Source organism: Aedes aegypti, chromosome 2 (genome assembly GCF_002204515.2).
Source record: "Aedes aegypti strain LVP_AGWG chromosome 2, AaegL5.0 Primary Assembly, whole genome shotgun sequence".
Lineage (NCBI taxonomy): Eukaryota > Metazoa > Arthropoda > Insecta > Diptera > Culicidae > Aedes > Aedes aegypti.
Genome location: NC_035108.1, coordinates 464,636,235 through 464,656,144, shown reverse-complemented (window position 1 = coordinate 464,656,144; position 19,910 = coordinate 464,636,235). Strand labels below are relative to the sequence as shown.

The 19,910-nt window shown below is 37.4% G+C and overlaps 1 protein-coding gene across 7 annotated transcripts in view; it reads right to left on the bottom strand.

Moving 5' to 3' along the window:
* LOC5564524 (paired amphipathic helix protein Sin3a) overlaps positions 1-19,910 on the bottom strand; it is a 70,229-nt gene that overhangs the window by 40,931 nt on the left and 9,388 nt on the right. For 4 of the 7 annotated variants that reach the window (XR_002501035.1, XM_021848242.1, XM_021848247.1 and 1 more), the window contains exon 1: positions 11,929-12,162. The exons of 1 other annotated variant lie outside the window; for it this stretch is intronic. The gene's annotated coding sequence lies outside the window, so the exon portion shown is untranslated. 2 more of the 7 variants (XM_021848244.1, XM_021848245.1) reach the window with 2 other exon arrangements.

Genomic DNA, 19,910 nt, shown 5'->3' with positions numbered 1-19,910 from the left:
CAAATTAATATTTTTTTTTCTTATTGGCTTTTCAAAATTTGAGGTTAATTTGCCAGCAGTGGCTGCTTTGAAAGTAACATCGCATTACGTATCTTATAGATTCCGTCGTCGAAAGTATGCAAGGAGTAGTAGAGACAACATGCAAAGTTCGCGCGTGATTCAGGTTTGTGAAGTACTAGCAGCCGAATCGTGGTTAGTTCGAATCATATGGTGCACTTAGAGCGAAGATTAACGGAGTGGGGTCTCTGACGCTAGATAAAGAACAAGGAAATCAACAACCGAGTTCGATACCTGTGTCTTGAAGATAAGCGATAGATGACGGTGAAAATCGTTGGACTGTGGAAGTGTTAAGTATTAGCACAATAATGAGTTAAATTAGCTTAATCTAAATTGCAAGTGAAGATTTTCTTTTGAATTTTTAATGCTCAATGAACATGTCTGTTGGCTACTTTTGCAATCTAAGCGATCAAAGTGTGTTAACATCTATTTCTAGCCGGCTCGTGACACATTTGAAACCATTTTTGTTTTGATTGATCCTAATAACTACCTGCTTTAAAATCAGGTTTTAAACGTAATTTTATGTCTGTTCCGGTCAGAGTAGTGTCGATGTAGGTCAACGATACATTGCAAATCGACCTAATCTAAGGTACGATGATTTAAGTTGAAACGTTAAAACGTTTATCTGGACCAGCCTAATGTTACTCTTTCTACATTGTTCGCTACTACTGAACACATTAAGCTTATTTCGATTTCTTGAATATCCATGATGGTCCACATTGTTCAAATTCACATTATAGAAGTATCCATTGGGATCAGCTTACAAGCTTACAGCTTACTTAAACCACTACAATGTCTATATTGGCAATCCATATTTTATCTCGTCCAGCGTAATGTCAAGCAGGGATGGGAAATGTGCTGCCGAGCCGCAAACATTTACCACCTCGACATTCACATTTTTCTACACGACCATCAAAATCCAAAGCAAACCATGACCGTTCAAAACAAAAAAATGTCACGGCTCTTCAAAACAGTAATCTTCGTTTTTTCAAACCCAAATGCGAAATGACTCCAGCACAGTGGTGTTACGATTTTTCGATTAACATATCACAATACTTTCGATGCTTAGAAATTATTTTTTTGAAAGAAAAACGAAGAAGTTTGTATGGAGACTCCAAGCACGTTGAAAAAGTCGATTTAATCTAAATTTAATCGTGCAATTGGAACCAAAATTAATCTTAAATGGAAATTGAAGTCCTGTTCTGCCTGCTTGATATTGAAGGGACCGTCGAGTTAGGCAGGTATCGAGTTACAGAACACATAACTATTGCGATTCAAGGGGCCATCGAGATAGCCATGAAAACTAACTTTTACTTTGGTTCTCTAACTCGATATCGAGATACGGAATATCGAGTAAGGGAGAGTTAACTGTAGTTTAAATGTAATGTAACCATCAATGAAACCAGTGTTTTAAGTGTGTTGTACAACTATGGGCGACCTGTAGCATAAAATTGTGACGTGCTGGAACATTTCTGAAAACGGCATTAAACTCAGAAACTTTCAATGAACTTGAGACACGATTTGATCCTTGAGAAACGTAAAAAGTTATTTTTGTTAAGCTGTAACAGATCTGAGTTGGTGTCGATTTTAGATACAAGACTTGTACTCTGATGGTGAAAGTTCTAAGTCAGGCGGAAACGTTTATTTTGAAAAGAAACTCTGAATTCTTCACTGCTTCCACCCTAACATTAGCAGAAGTTTTTCGAGTCTATCAACAGTATTATTCATGAGATTCTCGACTGATATCTATCGTAAACGATTCTATTATTTTGAAGTTTCTTGACGGATAACTGACAATGTTTTTAAAGATTTCCCGACTATTTTTTTTAACAAAACGACCGTTAGACTCACTCAGCAGTTTCTTGAAATTTTCAAAGCAGCTAGCAGATGTGATGCTCTGTGGATACCCGACCTAGCATTGGACAATTTCTTGGTGTGAGCTTCGCGGATCTTGAAGGAACTTTTGGGGACACCCGAAGTAATCTATCCACCAATGAATACATTCAGATGATTCTTTGCCATCTCCTCTCTGACGAGGGTTGGTTAGGGTGGATCAAATATCGCTTTTGCTCCACATCACTTATTTGATTCTAAATAAAATTCTGAGTGTCCTCTCAAAATTTGAGCATATTTGAATGGAAACTGAGACTGCACAAGCACTTTGTACAGTGATCCCTCCATGAGTCGATGTTCCATGACTCGATATCGACTCATGGAACCATACTGGAAGCAAAATTTCATGGTTACTATGATGGTCCCTTCAAACAGCTTTCCAAAGGATTGCTGTTCCATGACTCGATATTTCCATGAGTCGATGGTCCCTTCAATATCGACTCATGGAGGTTTCACTGTATGTGAATTACTATAGGAAAAGCAAGAAATTCTCGCGAAACATTACTAAAGGACCTATGTACAAATGAGAGATTCTCTCCTCTCTCGCTCTCTTTCGATTATAACAGTGCAATACTAAAGCTTTTGGGAAGTTTTTCACTACAGATCGAAAGGCAGTTTCCATGACTAGCGTTTCATACAAAAAACACAACAGAAGAGGTTAATGTGACTCAGTTATTGATCAAAGAGAAAGTAAACAAAGAGAGCCTCTCATTTATACATAGGTCTTTTAGTAATGTTTCGCGAGAACTCATTCAAACGACTATAGTGTTTGCCCATGTGCTCTTGATATTTTTTTAATTAAACGTCTCAGTGATTAGTTATTGATTTTTTGAATGAATTGAAAATCTTTTGCGTCAGATGCAGCAATGTTGCCGGACCAGAAGATAAATTTCCATTTTCCAGAAAATAAATTTCAATTTGGATATAAATCATAACTAATCACTGAGTCGTTTGGATACGATCTCCAGCAAATTTGTAGCTTACGAATATATCTAAGAGCATCAGAGTAGCTCTAACTCTCAAGAGCACATGGGCAAACACTATGGCCGATTGAATGAATTGCTTGTTTTCCCATAGCAATTCCCAAACAAACTTTGAAGTACTTGTGCAGTCTCAGGTTTCATCCAAATGAGCTCATTTTGGGAGGACACTCAGAACTTGATTAAGAATCGAATGAGCGGCGTGGAGCAAAAACGAGTTTTGAACCACCTTGGTGCGCATTCCAAATCAGTTTTCCAATTTCAGGATTTTTCCCGGATGTTTAAAATTGGATGATATCATGGCTCCGCGACTTCATATTTTTAACCCGTTTAGGCCTGAGTGAAAGCCAAAATTCTAAAACCCTCACCGCTCAGCGAATTTTTAATGGTTTCAAATGATTTTTTTTGTCAGTGTACTGGCACACATATCTAGATTCTATAAGTGGACAAAGGAACGCGGACATATTCCTGTGGTCCGAGTTATTCGGGTGGATCACTGGGTCAGGTCGGGTGAGAAGGGGACTGTGCGTTTGTGTCTCTGGAGGTAGGCAAATTTCAAGTCACAGATAATTTCCGTAATCGGTTATAATGTGGCTACTACATGACGGAATTTTAAGAAAATTGCATCAGTGTAAACCAGTGGCGCGGGAAGTGGGTAGGACAGGTAGGACATGTACTACGCACAAAAACACATGGGTAGGACAGTCGAAGGATTGTCCTACCCATGTTTCAACAAAAAGCAAAAGTATAAGATATGCGGAAAGCTTGAAAAATAAATTAAACTATTTATTATCTGTTCATTATACATACAAGAAACTTCTTTAACAATAAGAAACACAAGCGGAGCAATTTTCTATTGCATTTCTGAATGTATCAATGAGATACTTAAAAATATCTATAGCTAACTCTTCAAATATTCTAGGACAAATTGCCATGAGCGTTTCTGGAAGTAATTCTTGAGAAGTTTCTTAAACTTTCATAGTAATCTCTTCAAGAATCATTGGATGAAGTAACGGATTTAAATATAGGTATCTCAATAATATTTAGAACAGATTATGACGATTTTCTTAAAGTTTTTTTTTGCAGTATGGTTGAAGTTGTTTCAGTGAAGTATTTGAAAGAGTATCTAGCGATAAAATATTTTTCAAGTATCTTCAGTTTCTTTTGTAAACTTTTTCTATTAGCGTAAAAAAAGATATACTACACAATTTAAAATAATTTTGGCTGTTCATCAATTTGTTATCTAGGATATTAAGTAGGTTGTAAAACAAGCGGTTTGCTTAGTAAAATTGATTTAAAAAAGATTTAAATATAAAAGACATTCATATATTTTAATAAGAATGATAACACAAGTTGATCCATTAAATGATCCTAAAGACAGGGCTGATAGTAGGTTGCTTTTTAGAGACTTGGCCCCAATTTTAATTCTCTTTTTTAATAGGAAGTCTCTCAAGTCCAAGTTTTAACCAAAATGATCTCTAAAGTCTCTTTTTCCTAATTCTGCTTGCATTGAAACCTGATGCAAAGTTCCACAGGCTCCAGAGAAACTTCCAGAAACTATAACGGATCCAACAGGCTTTTCAAGATTCCATAAGGAAAAGCTTCAGGAATTATTAAAATTTTGTTCAGGGTTTTTTTTTCTAGAGATTTCTCTACCAATTCTCTCTGACAGGTTTTTCAAATGATGCTTAGAAGAATTTCTCCTGAATTTACTTCAGGATATCCATCAGAACTCTAAAGCTACTACCTCCAGTAATTCCCTCAGGTATACCTTGATTTTGTTTTCCAAAACTAACCTACAATTTCCACCATCCTTTAACTGAATTCTCTAGTTGTTACTCTAGAAGATCTTCCTAAGATTTCTACAGAATTTTACCTAGGGAGTTCCTTGAAAATTTATTTCAGAGATTTTGAAAAAAAATAGCTGAGGGGTCTTTCAAGCAACCCTGCAAGAATTCCTCTGCCTGATCATGTAGATTCCATTGATAATTCATCCACGATTCCTCTCAGAAATCCAAAATTCCTTAAGGGGCTTCCTAGTTGGCTTTTCGAAAAAAATCTATTTTATTTCTAGGAATTTTGCCAGCATTTTATCCTGCAGTATTTTCGTAGTTACGGTATACTTCGTAGATTGGATACTAGCAGCATTCATGTTTCTTTTTAATAATCTCATCCTGACTACTTTCAAGAACAAGGCAGGGGAGTATACCTTGTTCAAATCATAAACAAGAATACTAAAAGCATGAATATCGCTATTCCCGGCCACGCCCATCTTTACCGTAACTTGGGATAGGGGAAGGAAATGTTGATGTAGCACTTACTTAATGAGAGGCCACCGACTCAGCGACACCCTCATAAGTGCTACGGAGTTGGGGGTGGGGAATGTATATTGTCAGGATTCGCCTAGAAAGCTGGCGATAGACCATAAATATTTGTTGTTTAAGTGTTTTCAAATTAATCTTTTGAATGCCGGCAATCAAAACAGAAAACAATAGCTTATTTATAGTATAAATAGTATTTCGCGAAATGCTTGTCGATTGTGCAGTAATATTTTTGCTCAATAACCAGTAAAAAGCAAAACCGATCCCTCCAGGGTCATCGGATTGTATAAAATAACGATACGCGTAAAAAAAAAATCACGCCTATTGAAAAACTGTACTGTGCCCATTGAAAAACTGTACTGGGTGGTACTGTATTTTTAGATAATCGAAAAACGAAAGGAAGCGCGTTCGAACTAAACACCCTAGGATAACACAGTCGGTTTTTCTGCTCAAAATTATACGAAAAGCAGAATCGATCCCTCCAGGGTCATCGAACGGTTAAAAAGCATCCACAACCGATTGTTAGTTGGGTAACACTCGCCCGGACAGAATGCGCAATCTGAACATAATTATCAAACTCCGAAAATAACATTTTCCGTTCAAGAAACGATCAGAAGTTCCACGACGCGGACAAAAACGATCCGGAAGGCTCACAAACGAAAAAGTATCATACTGGAACAAACTCACCGGATTGATTCTCTAAATTTATGTGCTGCCTGTCACTTCCGGATGGTTCGGTGAACTTAGGGCAGTCAAAAACCAACAGTACTGAGGACACAAATCAAACAAATCACTTTTTCATTTTTCATTTTTCACTATTCCATTTCTGAATGTAAAAACTGTCCTACTTGGGCTTCACGAAGCACTACCCAGCAAGACGCTCCAAAACAGAAAAAAAAATCTCCAGCGACGAAAACACGCGCGAAACCGTGAGCTAATTCTATCGGACGACGCAAAAACGAACTGTCCTGCTTGGGCTTCATGAAGCACTCTTTTCAAACATTTTTTTAAATTTTCTCAAAAATTCCCATGAAATCTTTAAGAGTTAATTGAAGTTATCGCAAAAGCTAATACAACAACAATTTTTCCAATAATTTCTCTGAGCATTCATACACAAACTTCTATAGAGATTCAGTCAAATAATTTTCTGTTTTGAATAGAGCCTTTAGAAAACCGTGCGAAATACTATCCCGGGATTTGATTGTTTTTTTTTTAGATTATCTTATCAAATTATCTAGGAAATCTGCTTAAACTTCCTCAATAGTCAAGACGTTATTCCCGAAATCATTGTTATTTAAGAGTGACTTGAAAACTTCCACTAGTTTCATATGAGATTGCTTCAGGATTTTCTTTAGAAGTGCTCCATGGAATCATTTTTCAGAAAAATTAGTTGGTATTTGCCTAAAGACTTTCAACACTTACATGAGAAAATCTCAAATATTACAGGAGGATTTTTTGCCGAAAACTTAGAGGAGCAATTGCTAAAAGGGTTGTGCTACTTTTCCCCGAATGTCGTTTCCCCGAACGCCAGTTCCCCGAATATCCCGTTTCCCCGAATAACCCACTTCCCCGAAAAGTTTTTGGAACTCATAATTGTCATATATTTATACATTTCAGGGTGGTGAACGTACTGGTCATCTAATATGCACCCTTCTTTATTTTGTTGGCGGTTCTTACGAGTTTTACCGTCCTCAGCATTTTTGGCAACATGTGTATAGCCCCTAAAATGACCAAATACCTCCTTCTTTTGATTGCTTATCGTTCTTTCTATTCACCACCTTGCTACTGAAAACTATTCCACCTATTTGAACTGCTCCACTTTTCGGGGAAACGGGTCATTCGGGGAAATGGCATTCGGGGAAACGGGTCATTCGGGGAACTGACATTCGGGGAAACGACATTCGGGGAAACGACATTCGGGGAAAAGTAGCACAATCTGCTAAAAGTATTTTTATCTAAATCTCTAGTTGAAATCTAATATAAATTGTCAAAGACTCTTTCATAGGAAATTCTTAAATTTTATGCGGCATTTCTGGAGAAATTATTTACTGAATTTTAGAAGATGTTTTGACCGGATATCTTGCAGTATGTCCCAGGGAAATCAATGGATTAATCACTGGATAAAATCTTAGAGGAGTACGAACTTTCTTGAAAAATTTCACAATGATTTTTTTGAGCAATTCTGATGATTCCTGGAACAATCTTTGGAGAAATTACATTTCTGTGGTTATCCTTGAGTAAATCCAGGATGAATTCTTTAGGCAAAATAATTGGAGAAATTCCCTGAGACAATTTTTCAAATTTCATAAGAAATTTCCGGAGTGATATCTGAATAAATTTCAGATGAAATGTCTAGAGATATAGCATCAAGTAATCAAATAGTAAAAGGCCTTAGATCTTGAAATGTTTGTTCTGTTGCTTTTTTAGCAATTACATACTATTAAAATTGTATGATTGTCAAAAACATGCCAGTTTTCTAAGAATTATGTTATTTCTTCTGTTGAATGGAAAAATCACCTGAAAATTCCGCTAAAATGCTTGGAAAAAGTAGAATTTCTTCAACTCAAAACCGCCGAAAATGTCACTTACACCCCTTTGCGTTTGAGCCCCTCAAATATAGTAACTTTAAATTTTCGGTCTAGGATTCCATAGGGTTTAAATTTTCCTTAGCTTTAATTTTTATTTGCCAACGTTTGTCCTACCCATGGTTACGAACGTGGACGCGCCTCTGGTGTAAACGTAATGAGAAACGATTGAATGGGATAACTATGAGTTTTGCTTTTGATTAATCCTACAAATGACCATTTCCGGGTCCCGGGACGCCTCAAACTTACGGTATATTTTAAACGATGCAATACTCTTTATTTATAATGTTGAAGATCAGATCTTAATGATTTATGCAAATAAAAATGATTGTCATTGCAAATAAATAAAGGTAACTTGGAATGTCCCAAAAAAAAAAAACAGTTATTTTTTACCCGACTTGACCCAGTGACCCACCGGAATAACTCCGGCAACAGGAATATTTACGAGTTCTTCTGGCCACTTCTAGAAACTAGATATGTGGGCCAGTGAACTGACAAAAAATCATTTGAATCCGTTAAGAATTATCTGAGCGGTGAGGGTTTCAGTATTTTTGCTATCACTCAGGCCTATACGGGTTAAATGAAAGTTTTAATATTTAATTTGACTTCTAAAATATATCTTTTTTTCTTTTCAAACTATGAATATTAGAATAGTTTTCAAATACACATTTTTTTTTCGCCGATCGAACACTCAAAATAGTTTGATAACTTCAGAACATAATTTCCTTTTTATGCTATAAATTGCCAATTGTTAAAAAATATTAGCAAGACCATTGCAGTTACATTCTAACAGCACTAACTGTTAGAAGGATTTTGTAAATTCTCCAGCTACTTGCTTTTGGAAATCATATATTAAGTAATACAGAACTAATTACACATTTGCAATTTTATTGTTTTGTTATATGAATGTTCAAATTTTTAGGACTGTATCAAGTACATTATAAAAAAAAACCTAAGGAAACTCAAAATACTGTGATTTAAAAACGTTTTCAATGTTGAAAGATTTTTGGACAAATAGATATTATAGAGTTATTAAAAGTCTAAAAGATGATTTTCACAAACTTTCATGAATTTTTCTTTAGTGTGCTGTAGTGAAATTGTCCTCCAATTTCAATAATTTTTGCATTTGTTTATTTTATGGCAAGCACAACAATCTTATATGCCCTGGAAATCCCAGAAAATGTCCAACCCTTGAAGGTCCTCGACAGGAGCGGGATTCAAAGACCTGCAGTCTTGTTGAGTGTCATTTAGTGCTATAGCTATACGGATCCAATAATGAATTTTACATTTGTTAAGGAGGATGACGAATCATGACTGAAAATCGATAACTGTTACGTCGTTTCAATACAGCAAAATAAATTATTTCAATGCTTTTGATCTTTATTTAAGAATTCTGACTTCTTTGAGATGATACACAATTTATGTCAAGTTATTTTTTGTAATTCTCGATCAAAGGAAGGGGCTTGTCACGTTTTTTGTATGAAGGCGTCTACACATTTTGTAAAACTAGTCAAACTTCCCATGGACTCCCTCTTGGAGCGTAATTTGTGTATGACTCCTTCCCAGGTAGTATCAAAAAATCTCAAATTTTCATACACAATAACTTTTTTCTCTGGGATAGTACCAGATTCTAAGTTTATCGTTGTATGAGCACCAACATTAAATTTTGTTGAAAAAGTTTACATATTGTATTGCGTATACTTCAATGCCCTTCGAAATACCAACATGAACAGCAAATTAGAATAACACTTTCAGTATGGTCTTGCTTTATATCCGCTCACATCACCGCAAAGCTAAGAAAGGCCTCCTACACGAATCATTACGGCTGCCTGACTGACCACATTCTTTCCTATCGCATTCACGCAATGCCGCCATCTATCGTGGTTTTACGTTTTTCGCGGCTTGCTGATGATAGCATTCAAATGTACACCCAAGAATGATCATATTGATTTAATGACTCGATAGTGGAGTTCTGTAAGACTAATTGCACACGCAACACTTTCGACTTAGCTTCGATCGATGGATCATTACCTACAAGCTAGCCAACCAACGCCAACATTCGAACGATCGAAAGAAGCTCGATACCTGCTGATGTATGAAGCTATGAAGCAGACACACGGAACCCAGAGAACCGGAAATGCATTCCATTTTCTCCGCTCCAAATTCAATCCCCGAAACGACTTTGCCAACCAACCAACCTCCGAAAATAAACAAGTAAAATTACTATTGAAATGATGACGCCCCACCCAATCAAAGCATAACTGAAAGGTTTTTTCCACCGATTTTTTTTTTCACTCAGCGAGCGCTCTTCTTTGACCTCCCCGTCACTGCCAGACACGGCTTTTACCTCAAATTAAGGCTTGAAAAGAGAGGGGACTCGCTTTTCTGGATCTAAACCATGTATGAACCTGTATTCACATGACACACCACCATTCGCGAAATGGGCAGAATATCGCGATTTTCTGCAGTCGCTCCCGAAAAACGCAGCTCCGATAAAAAGTTTTTGAAGAAAATCGATGCCACCGTCACTTTGCAGTGCCCAATCAAACGCACAAAAATTCGACGGAATTCACAAGCCACATTCACTTACTCAATCTTTCCGGGCAGAACGGGATCAATCTGCATTCACTTGAGTCACAAAACGTGCGATAAGCACAGAATACACTGCACAATGTACTTTTGGACACTTTTCGCGTGGAATTTCGACGAAATGGTCGCGAATTTCCCACTTTTCCTATCGGCTTTGTTGCGTATCTCGGCTGCATTGAGGAAAAAGTGAAGATTTTTTCCTGACCTCACACCTTCAGAAACCACGGACGGAAAACGTACACATCGCACTCGGTCTAAAGCTATCTCAAAACTACACCATGAATGGTTGGAGTCACGAGAGTATCCGTATACGGAGTATTGACGTAGTAACATTCGATCAGACAGTATCTACCACTGACCAACACTGGCAAACGCTTTGAATGGATTGGTGGAGCCCCGTGTAAAATTGCACCCACACCGGTGCATTTAGGCTGTCGCCTTTGCAACGGTATTGGTATTATCTTAAAAATAGCTCAAACAGGCTTGAAATTTACATGTTCTTTCTATCCTTACAAACCAAACGTTTTCTCTGAATCGCAATTCCCCCTCCTTTTGGATGAATCCATTCCAACCCATCCCTCCCACTTCTAATCTATACCCGCCCACATGCTGCCCCTGCGTCCTTCACAAAAAAAAAACACCACCCAGCGAGATGAGCTAGAACCTGATTAGCTTTTTTTCTTCTTTTTCACCCAACTAGAATCTTAGGTGAGACCGTTCTATCTAGATTTTCTGAATAAAACGCGCAGTGGCAATGAAGGTTCGATCATTAAGTTCAAGGTGAAAATCAGATAATTGAGAAACGTTTGTGCCACCCTGCACTGTCGATATTCTAACCTTTTCATAATTGCACACTGAAGCCACGTCCCCACGAGACCCAATTTTCATCATTTCCACTATACAAAGTTATGAGACAGGTCCTATTTTGCTATACTTTTTATTTACGTTTACATTTTTCAATACTCTCCGCTCGCGCGTACATTTTCTCTCCGACAACGGGGCATAATCTGGGAGATATCGCGCAATCACACCAACTCACCCAAACTCGCGAATGAGATTTTGACCGCGGCCAGCTGTACCCCGTAGTATGAGTACGATCCCTTCCAAACGATCGCAATACTTGTTCCCATTTATTTATAAATAATACCATCACTTGCGGACACACAAACACCATCAACACCAGCGGCTGGCTACTTACTTACTAAACGCCTCAACACTGTAGTTGTGTCATGTACGAAAGATTTGGAGGTGAAGAAAAATAAGTTAACAAATCAAATTGCATCAATTTCTAAAAAAGGCTTCAAAATCTTATCAAAATCAGCTGCACCACACTTGTGTCACATTCTTACTTTCGGAAAACTTGCCCAAATGGGACCCAGCCCTCACAATTTTCACCTTGCCCAAGCTTAACCATTTGCCCCTACACAGATCAATGCGTCTTTTCACACGGTGCCAGACGATAGTCGTCATCAAATTTATCAGCTCTTTTTTCACAATACTCACCTGAACACTTCCACCGAAAATATCGAAATAACTTGTGTCACGATTCGGGTAACAACCCTCACTAGGTTCAAGTTACTTTATGCCCTAGGGGCTAAGTCTAAATTGCCTTCGAACTGGGATGCCCCCAGATTGGGAAAAAAAGTTTATTAGAAGGACAACCCTGGTAGAGAACGCACTACGGCACAGTATGCAACTCACTTTACGCACTACCGGATGGAGACTGACCGAATCAGCCGAACGTTCAGCGATACCCCTGTGGAGCGAACAGAGACGGCCGAGAAGAGCGTAGATACTGCACGGCGAGGTGATTCGCAGACTGGCTGTTGGCCTGTTTGCGTTCGATGACGTCGCTGAGTGTGAGAATGACGTCAAATTGTTAACGATGCATTTTTAACATGTAAAAGCATAGTCAAATTTTTAATATTGACAAAAATAGAAAACAATTTCTTGTTTCAAAGTAATCATAATTTGAGATGTTCTCATGGGACTCTATGACACTACCCCGAACGCCACTACCCCGAATGTCATTACCACGAACGCCATTACCCCGAAAGCCATTACCCCGAACGCCATTACCCCGAATACATAACATTTTGAGACTAATTTTGATTTGAAGGTGGGGAGATAACTGTACGGAGTATTAAACGATTTTAGCTTTACAATGTATTTTTCAAATATTATGAGATAAAACCTGACTTAATCCACCGATGGTGAGACTGAACCCTTCTTACATTTCCATACAGGTATGAGATAATTATTATTCATCATTCATTTGGAACCTTGTACCAGTATAACTAAACTTTAGGATGTTGTGACTATGTTCTATCTGCCCTAATAGTTTAATGGTTTGCGAAAAAGTCCAGGAAACTGCACGTCAAAAGGCGGATATCGAACTTTATTAGTTTTCATACGCTTATTATCATATTTTAAGAGGGTCTATAAACCCATGTTGCCATCCTGTAAAATAATATCGAAAAATGAAAAATTGATGTCCTAAAATGATTTTGCTAGCGATTTTTTTTAAGATTTATGTGCAAGTTTAAATTAAAAAAGGGGAATTTTAGAGATTTTTGAAAATAATGATTTTTATCTCTGTAATTTATAATTCGATTGCAATATGGTTGTGAATGATATCCGAGCTTTCAATCGACGAAAAAATTGGATTAAAAATAGCTGAGAAATTGATCAAAATGTAAAAAATTGAATATTTCAGAGAAATTTTTTTTCCAGTACTTTAGAAAATTCTTCCAATGATATCTCTGAAACTAGTAATCCGGCTTATGATTGAATGTCAGAGCTTTCATTAGCCGATAAAAGAACTTAAATCGGTTCAAAAATGGCTGAGATATCGATCAAAATGCAGACAGTTGAAAATATTAGAATATGCTTTTTCTAGTACTTCACGATACTGTTTGAATCATAACTCTATAACGAAATGTCCGATCCGCTTTTAGAGCTGAAAGTGTTTAAATCGGTTGACAAACGGCTGAGATAATTGAGTGACATTTTTTGTAACACACACACACACATACACACACACGGACATGTGCTCAGTTCGTCGAGCTCTATCGATTGATATATGAGACTTGGCCCTCCGGGCCTCGGATCAAAAGTCGGTTTTTCAAGCAATCTTTATACCCTTCTTATGGTTGTAAGAAGGGTAAAAATGGAGCTAGCTTCAGCAAATAATTTTTGCTTACAAAGTTTCATTTGGATTTGTCCTCTATTTTTGGTGAGATTTACAAAGCCACACTGCAATGTTCTGAAGAACAGCCTACTTTAAAAAGAAGGATGAACTTATTATGAAAAGGATAGTTATAATATGCAAACAATTAGGATGTGTTGGAGATGAACCAGCCCTGGGCTGAAAATCTCTCTAATAAAGATAATAATAATAATAATAATTAGGATGTAGTAAAGTCTATTTTTGCACGCTGCTCCTGCTACCCACTTCCTTCACTAATATTAACTTAGATGTCAGTCTACTAGCATTGGAATCTTCCAAAACATTTTGTGGCAATTGAAGATCACCCTGATATTATCGCTGCAAGTGTTGTTCTATGGAACCCGCTTAAAGACCAACCTGATAGACAAATGTTCCGCTGTGACATAGAAACGCTCATATGCTTGTACATATTAGAAAAACGGTGGCCTCTGATGGCCTGCTACAGTAAAAACTTTTGTTGGTTTGATGGTCATTCAGCTAATTTCGATAAGACAATCACAAAAATTAGTTGTATTTGATTCAAGACAAGGAAATTCTCTGGAATATCCTTTCTCTTATCTTCTTGTATTAAATTAAGGCATGATTAACTTGAATGCCTTAAGGCCCAAGTAAAAATGACGCAAAAGTCAAAACTGAAAAAGCAGTTTTTTCCTTTTAAATGGACAAATCGAACAAAATAAAAACACACAGCTGTTTTATTTGGCAAATAAAAGAACTGTGTGTTTTTATTTTCTTCGATTTATCTATTTAAAAAGAGAAAACTGCTCTTGCATATATGACTATTGCACCATTTTTACTTGGGCCTCAAGGATATCCTGCTTTTCATAAACTTAGCTGTTCCATACGAAAATATTAGAGACTAGATTATCCAACGAAAACTTGAAAGAACAGCCTTCTAAAGAAAGAAGGGTAAATTTCTAGTAAATGCTTACAGCTATGACTTTAACAACGTGATTCTATGCTACAATCTGTATTCATAAGAAAGGGAAATCTCTGTTTTAAAACATAATTGAATTATGAACACCTCCATGACTCCAAACACCGGTGAGCACGCAGCTGTTCAGCAAGATTATATGTTCTGGGTTCGAATTCCTCTGGTGCGGAGGAAATTTATTTCATTGACCATTTCCTTGACTCCCTTGGCCCCACATGTACAAGAATGGTAAATTGACAAGGATTGATCTCAGTAAATAAAAGGCTTGTTTTATTAAAAGCCCATTCACAAATTTCATAACGATCAAGGGGGTTGTTTTCAAAATATTACAGCTCATACAAAATTTGTTGAATTTCCACAGTGGGTGGGTGTCGGAACTGGCCATTTTTGGTTTTATGAATATTGTGAATGGACCCTTGAATTGGGTAAGTGCTCACTAAGCTAAGAAATAGGTTCTGTACCTGAAAAAAAATAAAAAGAAAATAGTTGCCAACAGAATATTTCGAAAGAATAGCTCACATATGAAAGAATTGAAAATATATAATGAAAACCATTAAGCTTACATTAGAGACACATACATGAATGATCAATCTTTTATAACAGTATGGTCACCATTTTTTGTCCGCAAAACAAGAAACTACATTGTATCTCATACTATTCGGGGTAATGGCTCATTCGGGGTAGTGGCGTTCGGGGTAATGACCCATTCGGGGTAGTGGCGTTCGGGGTAAAAACGTTCGGGGTAATGGGATGAAGCCTCTCATAGACGCAATTTTGAATGTTTATATCGAATTTCTAACATAAACTATAGGTTCGTCGTAGCTTTATCGTTTTTGATTGTAGATTAATGGTATTGAATTCATTTGTTATTGTCACAATGCACAATTTAAAACTGCTGAGGTATTGTTATGGGAGAAAAGACGGTGTTAACGTCTAAGAGGAAACCTAACTGTACACTGAGCCAGAAATTGCGTACGAATTTCATAAGAGAACGCTTGTGAATTGATTTCTTGACTGGTTTTCTCTCTTTCATAAGATTCTTATGAAACACAAAACGTCCGATATTCACAAGAAATTCTTGTCGTTATCATTGGAGATCTTATGAATATCTTCTAAATTCAAAGAGCGCTTCTCTAAATACATAATGGTCCTAAAGAATTCCATAATTCTCGATTACTTTTTCAAATCGACGTAAGTAACTTCCACACGGTTTAGAGAAAATTAATTCAGAAGAATCACAACCTGTCTTCTAAAACTGTTTCAAAATGAATCATCTTTTTAACATTTTTTCACCGTGTACATTGCCTAAATTTTGCATACAATGAGCTCGCGTTCAAAAACTATGGAGTTCCTATTATTTCCCACAAGAATTTTATGACAAAATGATAAGCCGTTTTATTCAGTTACTTGCGACGTTTTTCCACCAGTGTAAAATCGACTCAAGTAGTGTTTTGTTTTGATTCGTGGTTAAGTCTTTTTGTCTCTCCATACAGCGGGGCGGCGAAAGTAGTGGTTAGGTTGCGAAAGTTGAAAATCTTACTTTCGTCGTTTTGTAAATCCGAAAATTAAACGTTCTAAAAATGAAAAATCGAGTTGGTTCAGAACGAAACGTGTAGAATTTCGTCTGCGAAACACGTAGGATCGATAAAGTAAGTTTGCACACTTTTTTGACTTGAGTCTGTATGAATAAGTTTTCGAGAATTGATGTCTATAATCCTTCATAAGAGTATCTTATAATATTATACCAATAGACCATTTCCGTCAAAAAATTTTATTTGCTCATGAGCTTTCTTTCTGAACAAACTTCCCTAAGGAACCCATATGGTTTGAAGCCTATAACTATTGAAAAACAATGAAAAACTGGCGGCACGAAAGTTCGACCCACGGTCCTCTACATTTTATTTCTCTCCGATTTTTATCAGGCCCCTTTTTCCCCTATGATTTTATCTCCACGTTGTGGTGAATTTTGATCAGCTGTTCCTCTGCGGTCTCCACTCAAGCTTCTGGATTTACTCCAACACGCAGCGAACTGGACTATCGAAATTCATACATTTTGCCTTATGAAAGATGGAACAATTATCGCAATACGAACTCTTTATGTATCGTTTTAGCATCACTCCACTTCAAGGCGTCGATAGGCGCGGGGTGTACGCACGAGCCTATCGATCGCAAGATTCTTGGTTCGATTCCAGGTTGCCGCAAAAACTATTTTTGTTTTCAAATTTCGGTTTCATTAGGCAAATTTATGAATTTCAACCCGATTCCTTGTGGCGAATTTTCATAAGGGGTTCCTATGTTTATCGATAGTCCATTTGCCTGAGTGAATGATTAAGATTTACTCAGGTGGGGCAGATCATTGATGCGTGATACTAGCCATCTCTTTTCTTCTTTCGCTATTCTTATGCAGAGCAAATAGTGACGTCAGCCGGAAAATAAAAGAAAGAAATAGTGGCATGTATCAATGATTTGCGCCACCTAAGTAAATTCAGAACATTGGTCTCAACTTTGTCGATCTTCGGGTTTGGATGCCTATTTGTTCTTTTTTTGGTAATTGTGATGACTGCAATTCCCACATCCGTCCCGGAGACGACCTTGGTGCTGGTGCTGGCTGTTCAAATATCTATCATAACAGGTTCCAACATCGGAACCTTGATGTTAATAACATATTTCCCCGTTTTATTTTCAAGACCCCAAACAAGTGGAAAAACCATCAGGAAGAGAGAAGTTGCTGTGGTGCTCCAGCTAAATAATTTTCGAAAAGTGTCCCACTCCTGGTTTTGCGGCCAGTGGAAAATTGACAACGAAAAATTTCACTGTATGGCAGCATATCGTCTTTTAAGCTATTTGATCCCAATTTTAAATCCGGAACATTTCCGCTCTTAAGGTTGTAAAAGCTGTTCGAATAATATATTATTTGGATATCCGGAAACAAAAATGATACGCTTCCGCGCAGTGAAATCTTCGTTGCCAGTTTGCCGCCGGCCACAAAACCACAAGAGAGCAGGAACCTATCGCGGATCATCCGGTGCACCATAGCAGCTTCAGGCCATGAGATGAATGGGTCATTTGTTGTGGTCAGGAAGGATTTCAAAGATGAATTTGTCCAGCTACAACGACGGCCATTTTTCGTGGAGTTCTTGTGATTTCGGTGCGACTGTTTGATGGCATAGAAGCAGCACGCTAAACTAAATTCACGCATCGCATGTGTTCGATCTACACAAAATAAAGCAACGAATGCAAAAATGTCTGAATAAGTGAAAAATCTGTGCAATACGCACTCATTCCATACATATACGTGTTGGCCATTGACTATATGCAGATCGCTGTAAATGGAACTGTTAGTCATCTTCCGCGTGGAAGCAAACAGTTGACCGTTGGTAAAATGGGAAGTTTTCCGGGATTTTTTCCATCGAAATGCTTAAAGATGGCCGCAAATGCGAAATTTGTTTCCTCATTTGCTTCAGCTTTAGCTATTTAAATTGAAAGCAAAAATCTAAAAAACTTAAACATTGTCTTGTTTTTTTTAACCAAGAGAAAAGTGGATGCAAATTCTGCATTTCGAGCGTTCTTTCGCTGCGCGTAATTTATTTTTTAATTTTTGTAAATTTTGTTAGCCCTTGCTCAATAATGAATACAACCTATTTGTATAGGAGACGTGCTCCATGAGAAGAGGCCGATTTTGTGCACCCGGTACTCATCTTTGAGTGGAACAAGTTTGACGTGAGGTTGATAAGCAACAAACCAACGAGCGAGTCAATTTTGTTGATACTGGGGTCTATTTTATAAGTCGAGTCGATCAAAATGACTCGACTGGAGTCACTGTCGACCAAAAATTTCACTCGACACGGCCCTGTCACTCGAGTTTTTCGACAGTTGTCACTTTATGTGACTGGGTTATTATGGGAGTCGACGGGTGACATCTGAAATATGCATGCTTACTTTGATCGACAGTGACAACAGATGAGTCACATGAATCGGCTCGATTTACAAAATAGACCCCACTAATAGAGATAGAAAACTATAGAAGACGAATGTCGCTGGAGTTCCCTTTGTTCTCGCTCAGAAACATGTCGGGTACATAACTGTCAAACTGCATACATTTCCGCGTTGACATTCATAGCCCCGCCTATCTCCACCAGCAAGAGATGTTCCGACAGCGACGCCAGCGACATTCTTCCTCTATAATTTATTACCTCTATTTTGTTGCTGGATTAGACATTTGTTGCGTCTAGAAACATTCAATGCAGGGATGTTATAAGTTTTGGAAAAATCTCCACTTTCTATGGGTTGAAACAACTGTGCCGCACGACAAAATTCACCTCAAATTCCCAAATTTTCAAAAAATTGTAAGAAGATCAAGAGTGCATATAAAAAATATCTAAAAGCGTCAATAATCATCAAAAATAATCGCCTTTCGAAGAAAAATATAAAAATTGGGGGTAAGGTCTGACGGAAATGGTCAGGGATTGAATCCTGAGAAAATTGAGAGAATCTCTCACGTATCGCTCTCTGTAACTATCATAACATGCTGCACATTATGAGAGACTGTTTATCGTATACTGCTACAACTTTGATCAGATTGGGGGGATAGTAGTGCATGATAAAACCCCTCTAAACATGCTCCAAGCCTGGGGAACACTATTGCTATTGGAAGTTCGTGGATTGTTTATCGTGCCAGTAAAAAAAAACACCTATCCCCAACGGTAAACAAGCGAGAAAAATGGATTTTATCATCGCTCTCTCTTTGGGGCTCTCGCTCGCTGCTTCCATTTATCAGACATGTTACACCTTGCGATACAAAGACGATCGTGGATTGCAACAGATCGGATGTTTTTCTTTGCTTGCTTTGATCGTGCTTCATTCTCAAATGAGAGCGAATTCTGCAATGCCTGGAAATGGTCTATTTATATTATGAACGCAATGGTCGATGGAAGTTCACAAGTTTTTCTTATGAGTGCCATTAGATGCTTCTTATGTCTTTATTCCAAAAGAATTTCGTATGAAATTCTTATGTGGTTTTTGATAAGAATTCAACTGTTTTTCACAAGTGTTACTAGTCATTGTCATACGCGCGCTTATGAATCTCAATCGTGAATGTTTTGTTGTAATTCATAAGATTTTCGTATGAAATTTGTTAAGAAAATCGTACTCCTAGATTGTCTTATGAAAGCCAATGATCATGCGTTTGATAACCAGATAGAGTTTCTTATGAAATTATATCTGTCTATTTTTTTTTTTTATTTATTTATTTGTCAGGCTCCTCCGTCCCTATGGGCACTACACGAGCCGAGCACACTTGCAACTACTGTTCCAACTGTACAG